A 20,563-nucleotide genomic window follows, 5' to 3' on the forward strand; every position below is an offset into this window, starting at 1 on the left:
TGCACTTTTTCCTGATGTTCAACTATCAGAACCTCATCCCTCAACACCTAATGTGAAGCCTTCGTCTTCTAAATCTAAGAAGACAAAGACTGTTCCTAAAACTCTTCAGAAGAAAAGGAAGATTGCCTTGAGAGATGAATCTGATACTGAGGACCAGGTTCCTTCTTCAGAACCTGTTGTAAGTGAAGCTGAGAAAAAGATTTCTTAGAAGGATTCTGGAATTAGGGGATCTAGGCTTCTCAAAAGGCTTAGAAGAATGACAGTTCCTGAAACTCCCAAGGAATCCAAATCAACAACGAGATACAAGAAACAGAGGGCAAAAAGGCCAGTTTTAGATGATGAAGAGGAAGCAGCTAAGGAAGGGGATCAGGAATCTCTGATCTCACAAGACAAGGAATTTGCTACAGTCACTTCTTCTCCATCAACTCCATCTAAGGAAGCTGTTTCTCAAAAGGCTACCACACCATCTGTGTCTCCTGTTGATCCAGGTACAAATGCTGATATTGATGTTCAAAACTTGGTTGTGCCTGACGTAATTCTCTTAGAAGCTCCAACATCAACTATGTTGGATTTTTAAACGCAGCGGGGTGTGGAAAAACACTTTTACACACACAAAATCCAAATAAAAGCATATAAATCGTGAATAAAAATTCGAGGGATCGAATCTAACCTTTAAAAATAATTCAGAGACAACGATCAGAGATCCTTAGCAGTTGCTCCTCAAGTGTGAAGCACTCCACCGGTATCCACTAAGAAAACGACTTTTAGGAGGAGGAGGAGGTGGAGAGAATTTGGTTTTCTGAAACTTTTGGGTTTCTTGGGTTAGAATAAAATAGGGTCTATAATAGTGTATTTTTAGGCAAAAATTTCAGCTGAAATTTTTCCATAAATATTATTATTATTATCCCATTTATTATTCTCATTAATAATTAAAACACCTTTTAATTATTAATCCTTTTTCTAAACACTTTAGAAATAATTCTCTCTCTTGATTTAATTTCCAAAAATTAAATCCTTAATTAATAATATTAAGAACTTTTCTTAATTAATTTATAATCAATTAAATCTCATTTAATCAATTATTAAATTTGCCAATTAATTATTTATTTCACAAATAAATAATTATTAGCCATTATTAATTAATTCCTCCACCATAAAATTATTCTCTTTTTATGGTGTGACCCTGTAGGTTCAATATTAAGCCGGTAGTAGAAATAAATAATAATAAAACTATTTTATCATTACTTATATAAATTCTCTAATTTATTAAATATGACTAATTAATTAATCACATTTATTCTACATCGTGAGTGATGCTTTTCAACATATCGCGACTATCCGGATAATATGAATTCACTGCTTAGAATACCAAGAACCTGTCAGTGAATAGTTACCGTACAATAAACTCCTTCTACCCTACAATGTCCCGATTAAATACAAGGCATGGATCTCGTGTCAAGCCTATCTAATTCAATCACTTTGCTTACCATTTACTATGCGTAGTTCTATGCAAATTAGAAACTCCTTTCTAATTTCATTTACTCTGGCCAGAGATTCCTGAACTAGCATAAGTGGATCAGCCTTGAACATTCGCTTCCTTCACTGGAAGGGGTAGATCCTTTATTGATCATACACTATCTTCGTGTACAAATTCATATACCCAGAAGAGCCCTAATAATTGTCCCTGGAGACTAAGAACTAAACCAAAGCATAGTTCAGTGTACACAAGATGACTATGATGACCTCAAGTCTAAGGATACTTGTACAACTATCACTAAGCGAACAACTGCTGACACGTGAGTGAATTCCATCATTTGTTCAGCTGGGCGAGTCATGTTCAGTGAACTTATTCTATAATAAGCACCTACATACTAGCTATAGTGTCACCACACAAATATCTATGAGAACAGACATCCTTCATAATAAAGCAAGCATAGTATGTACCGATCTTTGCGGATTATTAATTACCAGTTAGTAATCCAATGACCAGGAACTATTTAAGTTTAGAGTTATCATCTTTTAGGTCTCACTATTATGATCTCATCATAATCCATAAAAAGCTTTACTCTAAACTATGGTATATCTTATTTAAACACTTAAATAGATAAAGCCCGTAATAAAAATAAAACAAGTCTTTATTAATATCAATGAAATCAAAATAGATTACATAAAAGTTATTCCTAAATCCTAATACATGATTGGACTTAGGACATATTCCTTTCAATCTCCCACTTGTACTAAAGCCAATCACTCTGGTATCTAATACCCATCTCATCTTTATGATGATCAAAGTGACTTTCAAAAAGTAGCTTTGTGAGTGGGTCTGCTATGTTGTTATGTGTGTCAACTATAATTCAATACAATACAAGAAATGTTACCGCGCTCCCACTAACCCTTTTGTAGACGCATGGTTCATCTACGTTTTTGATAAAATCAAACTCTTTGATTATCTCATCAAAACGAATGTTCCATCTTTCGAGAAGCTTGCTTTAAACCACATTAATCGCAAGCAAAATCCGAACTGATTTTAACAGGGCTACATGTAAAAGGTTTCATCAAAGTCAATCCATTGCCTTTGTTTGAATCCTTTTCCCAAAAGCCTGGCCTTATAGGTCTCCACCTGGCCATCTGCTATAATCTATCTTTTGTATACCGTATACATAGATTCCATTCTGGATTTCATGGCACTATGCCATTTCTCTGAGTCAACACTACTCATAGCCTCATTATAGGTTACAGGGTCGTCATCATCAATGATCGACAACTCATTATCATTCTCAATGACAAGGCCATATTACCTCTCAGGTTGGCGAGACACTCTCCCTGATCTATGAATGGGCTGTTCCACAAAAGGTTGTTTAGTCAGAACAGGTGTTTTCACTTGATCTGTAGTAGTTTGTGCTTCTTGAACTTCATTAAGTTCAATTTTGCTCTCACTGTTTCCATCAAGGATAAACTCCTTTTCCAAGAAGGTAGCATATCTGGAGACAAACACCCGATGATCGGTGCAAAAGTAATACCCTAAAGTCTCTTTAGGATATCCCACAAAACTACATTTTACGGATCGATATTCCAGCTTATCTGGGTCAACTTACATAAGTTGGACATCCCCAAATCTTAACGTGTTTAAGACTCGGTTTCCTTTCTTTCCATATCTCATACGGAGTTTGAGGAACAGATTTGGAAAGCACCTTATTCAGTAAATATGCTGAGGTTTCCAATGCATAACCCCATAGGAATACTGGAAGATTTGCATAACTCATCATGGACCAAACTATGTCTAACAAAGTTCGATTTCTCCTTTCAGATACCAATCTGAAGGAGTCCACTGGGAGACTATACCATTTACTTTGAGATAATCTAGAAACTCTCCGTTAAAGTATTCACCACCTCGATCCAATCGAAGAGTTATAATACTATGTTTGGTTGTTTCTCCACTTCATACTAATATTCTTTGAACTTTTCAAAGGCCTCAGACTTGTGTTTCATCAAACACATATCCGAATCCAGATCTATCATCTATGAAAGTAATGAAGTATGAAAATCCACCCATGGCTTGCGTAGACATTGGTCCACATACATCTGTGTGTACCATTCCTAGCAAATCTGCAGCCCTCTCTCCATGTCCACTAAATGGAGACTGCAGTGCCACTATAAAGTGAGATTTTCATCATCCCTTTTCTTTTATTAGTTTGTTCAATCTGAAGTAAATTATGTCACATATATACAGACCATTATTTAAAGTACCACGTCCATAAAGAATATTATCTCTAAGAATAGAACATTCATTATTCTCAATAATAAATGAAAAATCCAGCCAAGTCTAACATGGGAATAATATTCCTCACAATCGAGGGAACAAAATAACAATTATTTCAAACAATAGTCTTGCCCGTAGGCCTATGTAAATGAAATGATTCTACATCTTCAGCAGCAACTCTTGCTCCATTTCCATCAGTAGAATCACCTCCTCTTCCTCAAGAGTCCTACTTCTCCTTGGTCCCTGCAACAAATTGCAGATTTGAGAACCACAGGCGGTATCTAATACCCAAGTAGAAATTTGATTTAATGACATATTCATTTCTATCATGAACATACCTGAATCAGAAGCGGTAGTCTCACTACCCTTCTTCTTCAATTCTGCAAGGTAAACCTTGCAGTTCCTCTTCTAGTGCCCCACCTTGTTACAGTAAAAGCAAACAACTTTGCTCTTGGGGTCTTCAGCTTTTGGTGGAACCGGCATTTTCTCACCTACATTCTTCTTCTTGGAAGAGTTCCTCTTCCTTTTCTTAGGATTGGAACCTTCACCAATTAGAAGAACAGAACTCTTCTTAGGGGGAAAATTCGATTCCGCAGTCTTCAACATGTTGTGGAGTTCAGGCAGGCTGACATCCAACTTATTCATGTGAAAGTTCACAACAAACTGCGAGAACGAACTCGGAAGCGATTGCAAGACCAAGTCTTGGCTCAGCTCCCCATCCATGGCAAAACCAAGTCGTCCTAGACGTTCAATCAAATTGATCATCTTAAGTACATGGTCATTCACAGATGATCCCTCAGACATCCTACAACCGAACAGCTCCTTCGATATCTCATATCGAGCTGTCCTCCCCGCCACATCATACAACTCTTGTAGATGCATGAGGATAGTGTGAGCATCCATATGCTCATGTTGCTTCTGTAGCTCAATGTTCATGGAAGCTAGCATGATACATTGAGCAACATTTGCATCATCTATCCACTTACGATACACAACATGTTCATCATTATGCGCATCGCTAGCAGGTTCAGTAGGCTTAGGTGAGTCAATCACGTATTCCAGCTTCTCAATCCTAAGAACAATTCTCAAGTTTCGAAGCCAGTCAGCATAATTAGGACCAGTCAATTTGTGAGCATCTAGTATGCTCCTGAGTGATAGTGCAGAAGACATAATGTATATTGTAAATCTGTAAATGATAAACACATAACAACACTTAGCAAATATTCGATTTCATTTTAAAACACTATATGAATCGGGTCTTTATTCATAAGTGGCTCCCACTAGTTTATCTAATTTATTCAACCCTCTACGTGAAAAAATTAAGCATTCATAATACTAGTGGGAATAGGGATCCTACATTCCATTACACAACCCCGGCTGTGGCACGAAATGCCATGTAATGTTCAATAGGCAGACAACTCTTGTCAATTACATCTTATGTTATTCCCTAATCAAACTTTAGCCTCTTGAATAATTGAGTCACGACTGTGGCACGACAAACTCAATATTCTAAGTCAAGTCAAACCCAACATTCCGTACAAATGAATCAGTCCCCAAAAGCCCACGGCTGTGGCACGTAACGACCTTTAGATTCTTATTCAATGTACACATCTCTATGTAATAGACAAGTATTTCTTATTTCGAAATCAAAGCCCTCGGCTGTGGCACGAAATGACAATGATTCAAAAATAAGAACTACTATCTATCATGTTGGAAGGCTATGACCGACACAAGCCCGTTGTATCATTGGCCAATTACTACTTGATATTATTTAATTTTAGAGGGATTATATTACGTCACAATCATAATCATATTATAAAGAGATTCTTCCTTTTAAATTAAATATTTCAAATCAATAATCAATAATCTGATGATTCCCAGATCGGGTGGAGCATTGTCAAGAGGCGTCACTTAATAACCCTTTCTTACAGATAGAAATCTGTTGTTGACAGAATCATCCTTTCTCTCATATCGAAAATTCATATTCAATTACGTGTTTCACAAACACAAGAATCTCATGATTGTATTCATAATATTATTCTTAAGGTTATGAAACAATTTCACTATACTAGGTTGTCTAACAAACGCCTTATGTTCATTCAAGTTCACCTAAATCTATCATCGCATGATAAACTAAGCATATATCACATATATAAACATGAATAAACATCAAGGTAGGCATGTTACATCATCTAGAACATTCGTCTAAGCAATATACATCTCTATGTATCACATGAAGTATTTAAAAGCAATTTAAACAGTTAAAAACAGCTTAAAAACACTTCTGTTAGCTATAAACAGTTCGAAACAATTTCTTAAAATATCATATAATATACCATTAGAAGCGTCTCGAAAAGACGAATCCAACGGCACCAAAATCGCCTTAATCTGACCTCGCACGCGCCCTCACGCACCGAAAGAAGTTTCCCCACGCGCCGACACGCGCACACGCGCTGTCAGGCGCGTGTCTGAACTCCGCCACGCGCACCCACGCGCTTCACGCGCCCGAAACCCTGATGCTGACGTCACCAGCGCGTGTCTTCCACGCGCCGCGCGTGGCACGCCAGCGCGTGAGAGTCGACACGCGGTCCTCCCCTGTGCGTGAACTGTCGCCGTTTTTTTTTTCTTTTCCGCATGGAATTCCGTGCCGCTTACATGACTTTTATGTCTGTTGAATGCACGTAAAAGACAGAGACAAGGACAGACACACAGAAGTAGTACAGCAACAGAAGTAATTCATATATATATATATAAGATTTATTTAATTACGAATTTTAATTGCAACAACTTCAAAAATTCATAATAAAAAATCTATACATCATAAAATTATGAAAAAAATACCCAGACGATCTACAACACTTGTAGAACCCAGATTAACATTCAAAATTATTCTGAGAAATGATTTCTCATCAGACAAAATTAATCCATAATATAACTTGTAAAAATCATAATTAATTCATACAAGCACATAAAATTCTGAATTTTTTTACCACAGATCTATATCGTTGTCTCCGAATTATTTTTAAAGGTTAGATTCGATCCCTCGAATTTTTATTCACGATTTATATGCTTCTATTTGGATTTTATGTGTGTAAAAGTGTTTTTCCACGCCCCGCTGCGTTTAAAAATCCAACAATGGTATCAGAGCCAGGTTTTTCAGTCCTGGGACCTGTGGGTTAAATATTAAGCCGGTAGTAGAAATAAATAATAATAAAACTATTTTATCATTACTTATATAAATTCTCTAATTTATTAAATATGATTAATTAATTAATCACATTTATTCTACATCGTGAGTGATGCTTTTCAACATATCGCGACTATCCGGATAATATGAATTCACTGCTTAGAATACCAAGAACCTGTCAGTGAATAGTTACCGTACAATAAACTCCTTCTACCCTACAATGTCCCGATTAAATACAAGGCATGGATCTCGTGTCAAGCCTATCTAATTCAATCACTTTGCTTACCATTTACTATGCGTAGTTCTATGCAAACTAGAAACTCCTTTCTAATTTCATTTACTCTGGCCAGGGATTCCTGAACTAGCATAAGTGGATCAGCCTTGAACATTCGCTTCCTTCACTGGAAGGGGTAGATCCTTTATTGATCATACACTATCTTCGTGTACAAATTCCTATACCCAGAAGAGCCCTAATAATTGTCCCTGGAGACTAAGAACTAAACCAAAGCTTAGTTCAGTGTACATAAGATGACTATGATGACCTCAAGTCTAAGGATACTTGTACAACAATCACTAAGCGAACAACTGCTGACACGTGAGTGAACTCCATCAGTTGTTCAGCTGGGCGAGTCATGTTCAGTGAACTTATTCTATAATAAGCACCTACATACTAGCTATAGTGTCACCACACAAATGTCTATGAGAACAGACATCCTTCATAATGAAGCAAGCATAGTATGTACTGATCTTTGCGGATTATTAATTACCAGTTAGTAATCCTATGACTAGGAACTATTTAAGTTTAGATTTATCATCTTTTTAGGTCTCACTATTATGATCTCATCATAATCCATAAAAAGCTTTACTCTAAACTATGGTATATCTTATTTAAACACTTAAATAGATAAAGCCCGTAATAAAAACAAAACAAGTCTTTATTAATATCAATGAAATCAAAACAGATTACATAAAAGTTATTCCTAAATCCTAATACATGATTAGACTTAGGACATATTCCTTTCAATCTCCCACTTGTACTAAAGCCAATCACTCTGGTATCTAATACCCATCTCATCTTTATGATGATCAAAGTGACTTTCAAAAAGTAGCTTTGTGAGTGGGTCTGCTATGTTGTTATGTATGTCAACTATAATTCAATACAATACAAGAAATGTTACCGCGCTCCCACTAACCCTTTTGTAGACGCATGGTTCATCTACGTTTTTGATAAAATCAAACTCTTTGATTATCTCATCAAAACGAATGTTCCATCTTTCGAGAAGCTTGCTTTAAACCACATTAATCGCAAGCAAAATCCGAACTGATTTTAACAGGGCTACATGTAAAAGGTTTCATCAAAGTCAATCCATTGCCTTTGTTTGAATCCTTTTCCCAAAAGCCTGGCCTTATAGGTCTCCACCTGGCCATCTGCTATAATCTATCTTTTGTATACCGTATATATAGATTCCATTATGGATTTCATGGCACTATGCCATTTCTCTGAGTCAACACTACTCATAGCCTCATTATAGGTTACAGGGTCGTCATCATCAATGATCGACAACTCATTGTCATTCTCAATGACAAGGCCATATTACCTCCCAGGTTGGCGAGACACTCTCCCTGATCTATGAATGGGCTGTTCCACAAAAGTTGTTTAGTCAGAACAGGTGTTTCCACTTGATCTGTAGTAGTTTATGCTTCTTGAACTTCATTAAGTTCAATTTTGCTCCCACTGTTTCCTTCAAGGATAAACTCCTTTTCCAAGAAGGTAGCATATCTGGAGACAAACACCCGATGATCGGTGCAAAAGTAATACCCTAAAGTCTCTTTAGGATATCCCACAAAACTACATTTTACGGATCGATATTCCAGCTTATCTGGGTTAACTTACATAAGCTGGACATCCCCAAATCTTAACGTGTTTAAGACTCGGTTTCCTTTCTTTCCATAACTCATACGGAGTTTGAGGAACAGATTTGGAAAGCACCTTATTCAGTAAATATGCTGAGGTTTCCAATGCATAACCCCATAGGAATACTGGAAGATTTGCGTAGCTCATCATGGACCAAACTATGTCTAACAAAGTTCGATTTCTCCTTTCAGATACCAATCTGGAGGAGTCCACTGGGAGACTATACCATTTACTTTGAGATAATCTAGAAACTCTCCGTTAAAGTATTCACCACCTCGATCTAATCGAAGAGTTATAATACTATATTTGGTTGTTTCTCCACTTCATACTTATATTCTTTGAACTTTTCAAAGGCCTCAGACTTGTGTTTCATCAAACACATATCCGAATCCAGATCTATCATCTATGAAAGTAATGAAGTATGAAAATCCACCCATGGCTTGCGTAGACATTGGTCCACATACATCTGTGTGTACCATTCCTAGCAAATCTGCAGCCCTCTCTCCATGTCCACTAAATGGAGACTGCAGTGCCACTATAAAGTGAGATTTTCATCATCCCTTTTCTTTTATTAGTTTGTTCAATCTGAAGTAAATTATGTCACATATACAGACCATTATTTAAAGTACCACGTCCATAAAGAATATTATCTCTAAGAATAGAACATTCATTATTCTCAATAATAAATGAAAAATCCAGCCAAGTCTAACATGGGAATAATATTCCTCACAATCGAGGGAACAAAATAACAATTATTTCAAACAATAGTCTTGCCCGTAGGCCTATGTAAATGAAATGATTCTACATCTTCAGCAGCAACTCTTGCTCCATTTCCATCAGTAGAATCACCTCCTCTTCCTCAAGAGTCCTACTTCTCCTTGGTCCCTGCAACAAATTGCAGATTTGAGAACCACAGGCGGTATCTAATACCCAAGTAGAAATTTGATTTAATGATATATTCATTTCTATCATGAACATACCTGAATCAGAAGCGGTAGTCTCACTACCCTTCTTCTTCAATTCTGCAAGGTAAACCTTGCAGTTCCTCTTCTAGTGCCCCACCTTGTTACAGTGAAAGCAAACAACTTTGCTCTTGGGGTCTTCAGCTTTTGGTGGAACCGGCGTTTTCTCACCTACATTCTTCTTCTTGGAAGAGTTCCTCTTCCTTTTCTTAGGATTGGAACCTTCACCAATTAGAAGAACAGAACTCTTCTTAGGGGGAAAATTCGATTCCGCAGTCTTCAACATGTTGTGGAGTTCAGGAAGGCTGACATCCAACTTATTCATGTGAAAGTTCACAACAAACTGCGAGAACGAACTCGGAAGCGATTGCAAGACCAAGTCTTGGCTCAGCTCCCCATCCATGGCAAAACCAAGTTGTCCAAGATGTTCAATTAAATTGATCATCTTAAGTACATGGTCATTCACAGATGATCCCTCAGACATCCTACAACCGAACAGCTCCTTCGATATCTCATATCGAGCTGTCCTCCCCGCCACATCATATAACTCTTGTAGATGCATGAGGATAGTGTGAGCATCCATATGCTCATGTTGCTTCTGTAGCTCAATGTTCATGGAAGCTAGCATGATGCATTGAGCAACATTTGCATCATCTATCCACTTACGATACACAACATGTTCATCATTATGCGCATCGCTAGCAGGTTCAGTAGGCTTAGGTGAGTCAATCACGTATTCCAGCTTCTCAATCCTGAGAACAATTCTCAAGTTTCGAAGCCAGTCAGCATAATTAGGACCAGTCAATTTGTGAGCATCTAGTATGCTCCTGAGTGATAGTGCAGAAGACATAATGTATATTGTAAATCTGTAAATGATAAACACATAACAACACTTAGCAAATATTCGATTTCATTTTAAAACACTATATGAATCGGGTCTTTATTCATAAGTGGCTCCCACTAGTTTATCTAATTTATTCAACCCTCTACGTAAAAAAATTAAGCATTCATAATACTAGTGGGAATAGGGATCCTACATTCCATTACACAACCCCGGCTGTGGCACGAAATGCCATGTAATGTTCAATAGGCAGACAACTCTTGTCAATTACATCTTATGTTATTCCCTAATCAAACTTTAGCCTCTTGAATAATTGAGTCACGGCTGTGGCACGACAAACTCAATATTCTAAGTTAAGTCAAACCCAACATTCCGTACAAATGAATCAGTCCCCAAAAGCCCACGGCTGTGGCACGTAACGACCTTTAGTGTTACGACCGGCATTTTATGTAATATTATTTGTGAATTTGGTATAATATTAAGTCAAATGAAAATATATTCAATGATTGTACGTTTGTGTGAGTGAAAATTTCTGCATTATAAATTTGCTTTGGGTAGTATATGATTTTTCAAAGCAAGAGTTTATTTAATTTCTTTATTTTTGATTTATAAGGAATATTCTAAGCTTTGGAAAAATCTTCTTTTAAAAGGCATTTTGATCACAAATTTTGAAAATGATTTTATAAAGTCTCTAAAAATCCAAGTTATTTTATGGTATAAATTTTATAATTTTTGAACTTGTATTTTATTTTATAAAAATAAATCTTTACAAATTTTATTTGTTATAATTATCAAATTACATGAATAACCTTGCATGCAAACTCTCTTTCTATTCTCTCAAAGGGCAAATAAGACTTTTCCAACCCCACTAACTCATTTGATTATTACCAAATTACTACCTTAGCCTTGCATGCAAAATGGCCTAACTTTAGCCAAGGGACATTTTTGTAAGTTCTCACTTCCACTCATTACTTGTCAACCAAATAGCATAAAACAAACAAATCAAAGTGGAGAGAAGTCATTCATCATTTCACACTCCAACACACCACAAAAATTTCTCTCTTCCCCTCCCTCCCTTTTGCTCTCGGCCGAACCCCATTTCCCCCACTTCCTTCCATTTTTCATTCCATTTCTCATCTTCCCTAGTGTAATTCTTTCACCTACATTTATTTTATATACTTCCCAAGAGTTTTGTGATTTGGAAGATGAAGTTTCATGGTTGCATGTGTAGTTTTGTGTGATCTCCAAAGAGAAACTCTTGATTCTTGTGAATTCAAGAGCTCTCTATGAGATATATTATGTATATATGCTAACTAAGTGTTTTATGGAGATATCATGCTTTAAAATCCTTTGCATGCTACTGAAATCTCATTATAAATTTATGTTTAGCCATGCATGCTAGTTTTAAGACATTAAAATGATGATCAACCATGTTTTGCATGCTATTCTTTTCGAAATCATGTTGTTATCTATAAAATTCGAAATAGATGTGCTTAAATAGATTGTTTCCATGATGAATTTCTTATTAATACTTAAAAGGAGTTATATTTCATAATTATTAAGGATAAGTATTAGGTGCAAGTCGATTTTGCAAGTATTTACAACTTTATGCCTAGCCGAAATCTTGTTATGTGCTTTCCATGAGTTGCATGTTATATATTTAGTTGCATGTTATTGTTTTTAGGCATGGATGATCTCACCCAATGTTATTTTGAGAATAAGGAGTTAGTTCAGTAGATTACCATGTATAAGTCTTGGTTTAAGTATTGAGTTTTTGTTAGTTGAGTTGTCAAGTCAAAACCTTGGAAAAATGAGAGTTATAGTTTCTGCAGAAAAATCAGTTTAGTACCCTGAGGTTTAGAGTGAGTTTTGACCATGTCCTTGATGTGCACTTTGAGGCCCAAGCTACCAGAAGTTAGTATGGGGAGTATATAATAGGTTTTAGGAGTTGATTGGAGGTTTGCATGTCATTTGGTTAGGTGCACAAGTAGAATAACAAAATCTGTCCAGCAGGGGACAGTTTTGTTGCAACTTAGAAATAGGGAGATTTGGCCATGTCATGGGTAGGCCCTCATTAGGCCCAATTGGGCCTTAGTTAGAGGGTATGTCAGAGAAGTTTTTCCAACCATAGTTCATAGGATATGAGCTAGAACCATGTGTCACAAGTTAATTCAAGTCAGGGCATTTTCTGCCCAGAAAAACAGGGGAACCTTGGACTTTTAGCTTAGGCCCAAGAAGGCCCAAGCCAGGCCTTTGAGCCACATCAAGCTTGTGAGATGCCCTTAGGTCAGGAGAGTCTTGTGTAAAAATTTTGAAGAAAAACTTGTAGTTTAAGAGTGTCTAATGCACTCAAGAAACCTTAGTTACCATTCTGAAATTTGCACCAGTGAGCACTATCACTTACCACATAGCTTTAGAACACTTAGAAGTGAGTATTAGGTCAACCACCATAGTTGTAAGATAGTATAAGTTCAGTAGAGAAAAAGGCACAAGTGAGGGTCAATAGGTTTTGGATAATTTAGGAAAGGCACATTGAGTTAGGAAGCCCAAATTTGAAGACTTTGTTTAGTTAGTGACCAAGTGACTTAAGTGGTGAGTCGAGATCATCCAAGCCTAGTGTGGCATTATGGTGTATATGATGTTATTTGGTATTAATATACGATATGTGATTATGTGGCTACGTGTGTACATTTGAAAATATAATGGTGGATATGAATTAAGTGCGTATAGGCCTAAGTGCCATCCATGTTTAATTTCGGGTTGTAAATAGGTTAAGATGGTAAGAATATATTATAATGAGGATTATTATTATTTATGTAGGATCTCGAGACGAGGGAAAACTTGCCATAAAAGTCGAGTGAAGCTCTAGTTGTTGCTCCTACCAGTCAGACCAGACCAGTCTATCTCAAGGCAAGTGATTCAACTTGACCTTCGTATTTACTGTAAACAGTTCATATATATATCGATGCAATTATCCTGAGTCATTTTGATATATTTAAATCAAGCGTATCTTTTGTTTATCTTTGAGTTACATAGAGATGCCATGAACCCTCGAGTACGTATTGCAAGTAGTTCAAAAGTCTTTCATGATAGTTTAATGCCATGATAAAATAGAGATTTGTTATAATACCTTATTGATCCTTTTGATTATCATGCTATTGATCCCTGAGAAATCTTGATATTGCACCCTGATGCTTTGATTCAACTCTTGAAATAACCTCGATAGAAACTTTATCTTGATACCTAAAAGCCAATCATTTCTTAAATTCATTCATGATGGTTTGATAACCCTATCCTTACCCTAAAAGCTTGATACCCTGTTATATCTTGAGCTGATGATCACTTTCTTTATATTTTAACACCTCTATCCTATTGGAACCAGTGATGCTTATCTTCTTGATGTTCTAATACCTATACCTTGTCTACAACCATTGCTTTAAGCCTAGTTTGGCATTACTCTTTCATATTATCCAATAGCCTTGCTCAATTTCCTTGTCAAAGTTCTTGTTTATGGAAACCTCTCAATTACCCTAATATAGTAAAGTCTAGTGGATCATGGCCCTGAGATTTAGTGTCATATTTCCAGTGTTTCAAGTTGATCTATAATCCCTTGATAAAAATGATTACAGTCGAAAGAGATTTTGTCATAAATCAGCATCAGTTTTTAAAATGATTAAAATGTGGATTTTTCAGTCCCAAAGGGGGATAAATGTTTTCTTTGAATGGTGGATCTGGACTGAGACGCGAGTCCTTTCCACACTTATATTAGGCTTAAAAGTTGCCTAGGGATTCCCAATAATGTTTTAGAACCCAGCGAGGTTCGGGATTACTTCGCGGCTGATCACCGGCTGTAATCCGTAGCGTCATAAAATGATTTTGATTAAGAATGATTTTTAAAATTTGTTTTGATGCAAGCAAAATGATGCCAACTCACATAAGTTTTATCTCTCGTTATCATTGATTATGTCTTTCCATTGTCATTCCTAAAGGTATATCTCGATTTATGTTTTGTGTTGTACTATTAGCACTTGTTGAGCTTTTGGCTCACTTCTTGCTTTACCCTTATATTACAGCTAGCAGCTATGGTTAGATTCAAGCAGACTGCCCGTAAGACCTGTGATGCTGATGCTTATGTTCGAGCTCAGGTAGAATAAGTAATAATAGTTGTGTGAGGACTCGGTATTTGTAATCAGATGTAATAGTTGGTAGTGTTGGGCTGTTCCAAACCCTAAACTGTAAGATCTTGGATTGGTTGTGTATCCTTCATTAATAAGATGTAATAGCTATATTTATTTCGCTATTTAAGTTGGGGGTGTGACATTTAGATTCTTATTCAATGTACACACCTCTATGTAATAGACAAGTATTTCTTATTTCGAAATCAAAACCCTCGGCTGTGGCACGAAATGATAATGATTCAAAAATAAGAACTACTTTCTATCATGTTGGAAGGCTATGACCGACACAAGCCCGTTGTATCATTGGCCAATTACTACTTGATATTATTTAATTTTAGAGGGATTATATTACGTCACAATCATAATCATATTATAAAGAGATTCTTCCTTTTAAATTAAATATTTCAAATCAATAATCAATAATCAGATGATTCCCAGATCGGGTGGAGCATTGTCAAGAGGCGTCACTTAATAACCCTTTCTTACAGATAGAAATCTGTTGTTGACAGAATCATCCTTTCTCTCATATCGAAAATTCATATTCAATTACGTGTTTCACAAACACAAGAATCTCATGATTGTATTCATAATATTATTCTTAAGGTTATGAAACAATTTCACTATACTAGGTTGTCTAACAAACGCCTTATGTTCATTCAAGTTCACCTAAATCTATCATCGCATGATAAACTAAGCATATATCACATATATAAACATGAATAAACATCAAGGTAGGCATGTTACATCATCTAGCACATTCGTCTAAGCAATATACATCTCTATGTATCACATGAAGTATTTAAAAGCAATTTAAACAGTTAAAAACAGCTTAAAAACACTTCTGTTAGCTATAAACAGTTTGAAACAATTTCATAAAATATCATATAATATACCATTAGAAGCGTCTCGAAAAGACGAATCCAACGGCACCAAAATCGCCCTAATCTGACCTCGCACGCGCCCTCACGCGCCGAAAGAAGTTTCCCCACGCGCCGACACGCGCACACGCGCTGTCAGGCGCGTGTCTGAACTCCGCCACGCGCACCCACGCGCTTCACGCGCCCGAAACCCTGATGCTGACATCACCAGCGTGTGTCTTCCACGCGCCGCACGTGGTCGACGCGCGGTCCTCCCCTGTGCGTGAACTGTCGCCGTTTTTTTTTCTTTTCCGCACGGAATTCCGTGCCGCTTACCTGACTTTTATGTCTGTTGAATGCACGTAAAAGACAGAGACAAGGACAGACACACAGAAGTAGTACAGCAGCAGAAGTAATTCATATATATATAAGATTTATTTAATTACGAATTTTAATTGCAACAACTTCAAAAATTCATAATTAAAAATCTATACATCATAAAATTATGAAAAAAATACCCAGACGATCTACAACACTTGTAGAACCCAGATTAACATTCAAAATTATTCTGAGAAACGATTTCTCATCAGACAAAATTAATCCATAATATAACTTGTAAAAATCATAATTAATTCATACAAGCACATAAAATTCTGAAATTTTTACCACAGATCTATATCGTTGTCTCCGAATTATTTTTAAAGGTTAGATTCGATCCCTCGAATTTTTATTCACGATTTATATGCTTTTATTTGGATTTTGTGTGTGTAAAAGTGTTTTTCCACGCCCCGCTGCGTTTAAAAATCCAACAATGGTATCAGAGCCAGGTTTTTCAGTCCTGGGACCTGTGGGTTAAATATTAAGCCGGTAGTAGAAATAAATAATAATAAAACTATTTTATCATTACTTATATAAATTCTCTAATTTATTAAATATGATTAATTAATTAATCACATTTATTCTACATCGTGAGTGATGCTTTTCAACATATCGCGACTATCCGGATAATATGAATTCACTGCTTAGAATACCAAGAACCTGTCAGTGAATAGTTACCGTACAATAAACTCCTTCTACCCTACAATGTCCCGATTAAATACAAGGCATGGATCTCGTGTCAAGCCTATCTAATTCAATCACTTTGCTTACCATTTATTATGCGTAGTTCTATGCAAATTAGAAACTCCTTTCTAATTTCATTTACTCTGGCCAGAGATTCCTGAACTAGCTTAAGTGGATCAGCCTTGAACATTCGCTTCCTTCACTGGAAGGGGTAGATCCTTTATTGATCATACACTATCTTCGTGTACAAATTCCTATACCCAGAAGAGCCCTAATAATTGTCCCTGGAGACTAAGAACTAAACCAAAGCATAGTTCAGTGTACATAAGATGACTATGATGACCTCAAGTCTAAGGATACTTGTACAACTATCACTAAGCGAACAACTGCTGACACGTGAGTGAACTCCATCAGTTGTTCAGCTGGGCGAGTCATGTTCAGTGAACTTATTCTATAATAAGCACCTACATACTAGCTATAGTGTCACCACACAAATGTCTATGAGAACAGACATCCTTCATAATGAAGCAAGCATAGTATGTACCGATCTTTGCGGATTATTAATTACCAGTTAGTAATCCTATGACCAGGAACTATTTAAGTTTAGAGTTATCATCTTTTTAGGTCTCACTATTATGATCTCATCATAATCCATAAAAAGCTTTACTCTAAACTATGGTATATCTTATTTAAACACTTAAATAGATAAAGCCCGTAATAAAAACAAAACAAGTCTTTATTAATATCAATGAAATCAAAACAGATTACATAAAAGTTATTCCTAAATCCTAATACATGATTGGACTTAGGACATATTCCTTTCAAACTAATCCTTCAACAACACCTGTTACTGATGCTGTTCAAACTCCAGAGTTATCTACAACACCTTCTCTGCATCAAGATGTTGATGCTCAGACTTTAGGTGAACATCAGGATATGGCTGTTGATCAGAACTTAGAACCAGATCAGCAACTAGAGGATGTTGAAGCCTCCATTGCTACTCACACTGTTGTTTTATCAGAAGATACTGATTCTGTAAGTTCTGATGCTGTAAATACTGGAGATACTGGTGATGCTGCTACAAATGCAGATGCTGATGCAGCAGGTCCTTCAGGAAATGCTCCTCAATAAACTACTCTTAAGTCTGAACTTGTTAAGAAGTTTGTTACCAGAGAAGCACCAGTGCCTTGGAGTGAAACTCCTGCAGGACAGGAGTGGACTAAGGAATGGAACTCAGTCACCTGTGTTCCAACTGCACAGAATCTGGCCGAGCAATTGACAAAAGCTGATGAGATGTTAAATACTGATGATTTCAAAACACAGCTTAGAGTCACTGCATTGAGTACTAAACATTTACAAGGTCTTCATTCAAATACTCATGCAGAGTTACATCTCTTAAGGGAAGAACTAATGAAGCAAGAACAAGTTCACAAGATTGATAAGAAAAAGTTCTTCCAACCTACCTTTGACAGGATTGCTTATATTGAGAAGACTCAAGATAATCAACAAGCTCAGATTGATGCTATTCTGAAAAATCAAGCTTCTCAGCAATCACAACTTAATGAAATCCAATCTTCAGTGGAATTGTTTGTCTCTCTTCTATTACCTGCTGATGCCAAAAAGGGGGAGAAAGTAATTAAGTCCAAATGCAAGACTGAAAAGACACTGAAAGGGAAGGATGATGGAAAAGATGATCGAGGAAGCTCTGGAATGGGTAGAGGTCATAGTCAAGGTAGAGGATTCACATCAAGACAAGCTGAAATCACAAGTCACAGGACAAGTTCTGATACTGGGAAAAGGATAAGTTCTGCTACTGGTAAAAGGATAAGTTCTGATGAACTTTTAGATCTTGATGAAGAAATGTCAAGACAGTTATTTCTTCAGGAAAATCCAGGAATGGACTTGGAGAGTTTAATGGAAGAAGAAGCCAGGCTTAAATCAGAGAAAGTCACATCTAAATCTGAAGCTTCTGGTAAAAAGCCACTTCCAAAACTCAAAGGCATTGTGATCAAAGAAAGGACACATTCTGAAGCAACATTGGCTAGATCACAACCACAGATAGATCCAAGATCCAAGGGTAAAGAAAAGGTTGGTGAACCCTCCTGAGGATGAAGAAATTACTGATGAAAAGGATGATCTTGCTCGGACTTCAAGAAAAGTTCTTAAAACAACCTCTGACATGGCTCAAGTTGTTCAGAGTCAAGAAATTGTAAGTTCTGATATTCAGAAGAAGCAAGTAACCTCTGACATAGCTCAAGTTAACTTGATATCAAAAGATAGACCAAAGACACTCCTACCAAGATTCACTAAAGCAAAACAGACTCAACCTTTGAAGACTACTGCAAGTGGTTTTGAAGCTAGAGTAGTTACTGGAAAGGAAACAAGAGATAAAACTGGATTGGGAAGTGTCGATGAAAGGAGAATACAGAACACTACCAATGATCCAACTTCCTTGAGTGAACCAGGTATTGGAGCAACTCCTGAGAGATTGAATCAACTGGAATCTGTACAAATGGTTAACCATACCTACTTGAAAGAATACATCTTGTTGTATTTCATGACAGATGGTAGGGTTTATCATATAAGGCAAAATGCCATTCCGTTGAAGTATTTTGAAGAATTGGAGCATGTACTATTCTTACTTCAAGTGGATGACAGATTGATAGGGACTGCTGCAAACTATTTGAAGGATCAGATTCAGAGACAGAAAAGGCTTTATTCTGTTAAGTTTGACAGCACATACGTTCCAAAGTACAGAGATCACAAGGGTGATATAGTTGAAATGATGCCCAATTCTGCTCAAATTATAACTACCTTTCTAGGGTACAGGGCTGTGGAATTCAATCTTGAGTCTGATAAAGCTTATTTGATCATACTGGATCAGGATATAAGAAAAGCAAAGATCAATTATCTCAGAGCTGCAATCTTTACAAATTGGTGAAGATACTGCGGAGCTTAAAGATGCCAAAAGGAGAATGATTGATGAACTTAGATATGCTGAGAGATGTTTGTTGAAGAACTATCTCAGAACAACTCCTGACATCAGAGAGATCAGATAATGAAGCCAAGTCAAAGATCTACAACTGCTTAAATTCCGATATTTTAACAGACTGAAGTTGTTATCAGAAGTTAAATATTGGTAAAGCTTTAAGGACTGTAAGTTGTAGTTATCTAGTCTAATTCTCATGCATTTGTACTTAATGTTTTTGACATCATCAAATATATGTTAAACTTGTATATTATGCTAATTTACAAGTTGGGGGAGATTGTTAGATATATTTGATAATGTCATGGCTAATATGATTTATGTTTAGATTTCAGATCTTACTTAACAGGACAAATCAGTACTTAACCATTAATCAGTACTTATACTGAAAGTCAGGACTTAAGGATATCAGTACTTATATTATCAGGAGATAATCATCAGAAGTTAGATATCAGAACTTAAGTGCTGGAGTATGTTCAGATAAGGACAGTAGCTGATTAAAGGAAAGAAGATCGAGATAAACATAAGAAGAGATATGCATGAAGAAGGAGTTCCGTGAAGAATGGAATACTTGGAAGAAAAGATATCTGATTGATATATTTTAGGAAGCGGAATTATATTTCATATCAATTAGCGATTATCTTGTAACTGTGTAGTATATAAGCACATACATAGGGTTTACACTATAAGTGTTATAATATTCGAGAAGATTATTTATTGTAACCCTAGCAGCTCTCGTGATATTTGTTCATCACTGAGAGGTAACAGTTCCATACTGTAACAGAGTTTATTATTTCAATAAAGTTTGTTTTCTG

This window comes from Apium graveolens, chromosome 5 (genome assembly GCF_009905375.1).
Source record: "Apium graveolens cultivar Ventura chromosome 5, ASM990537v1, whole genome shotgun sequence".
Classification (NCBI taxonomy): Eukaryota; Viridiplantae; Streptophyta; class Magnoliopsida; order Apiales; family Apiaceae; genus Apium; species Apium graveolens.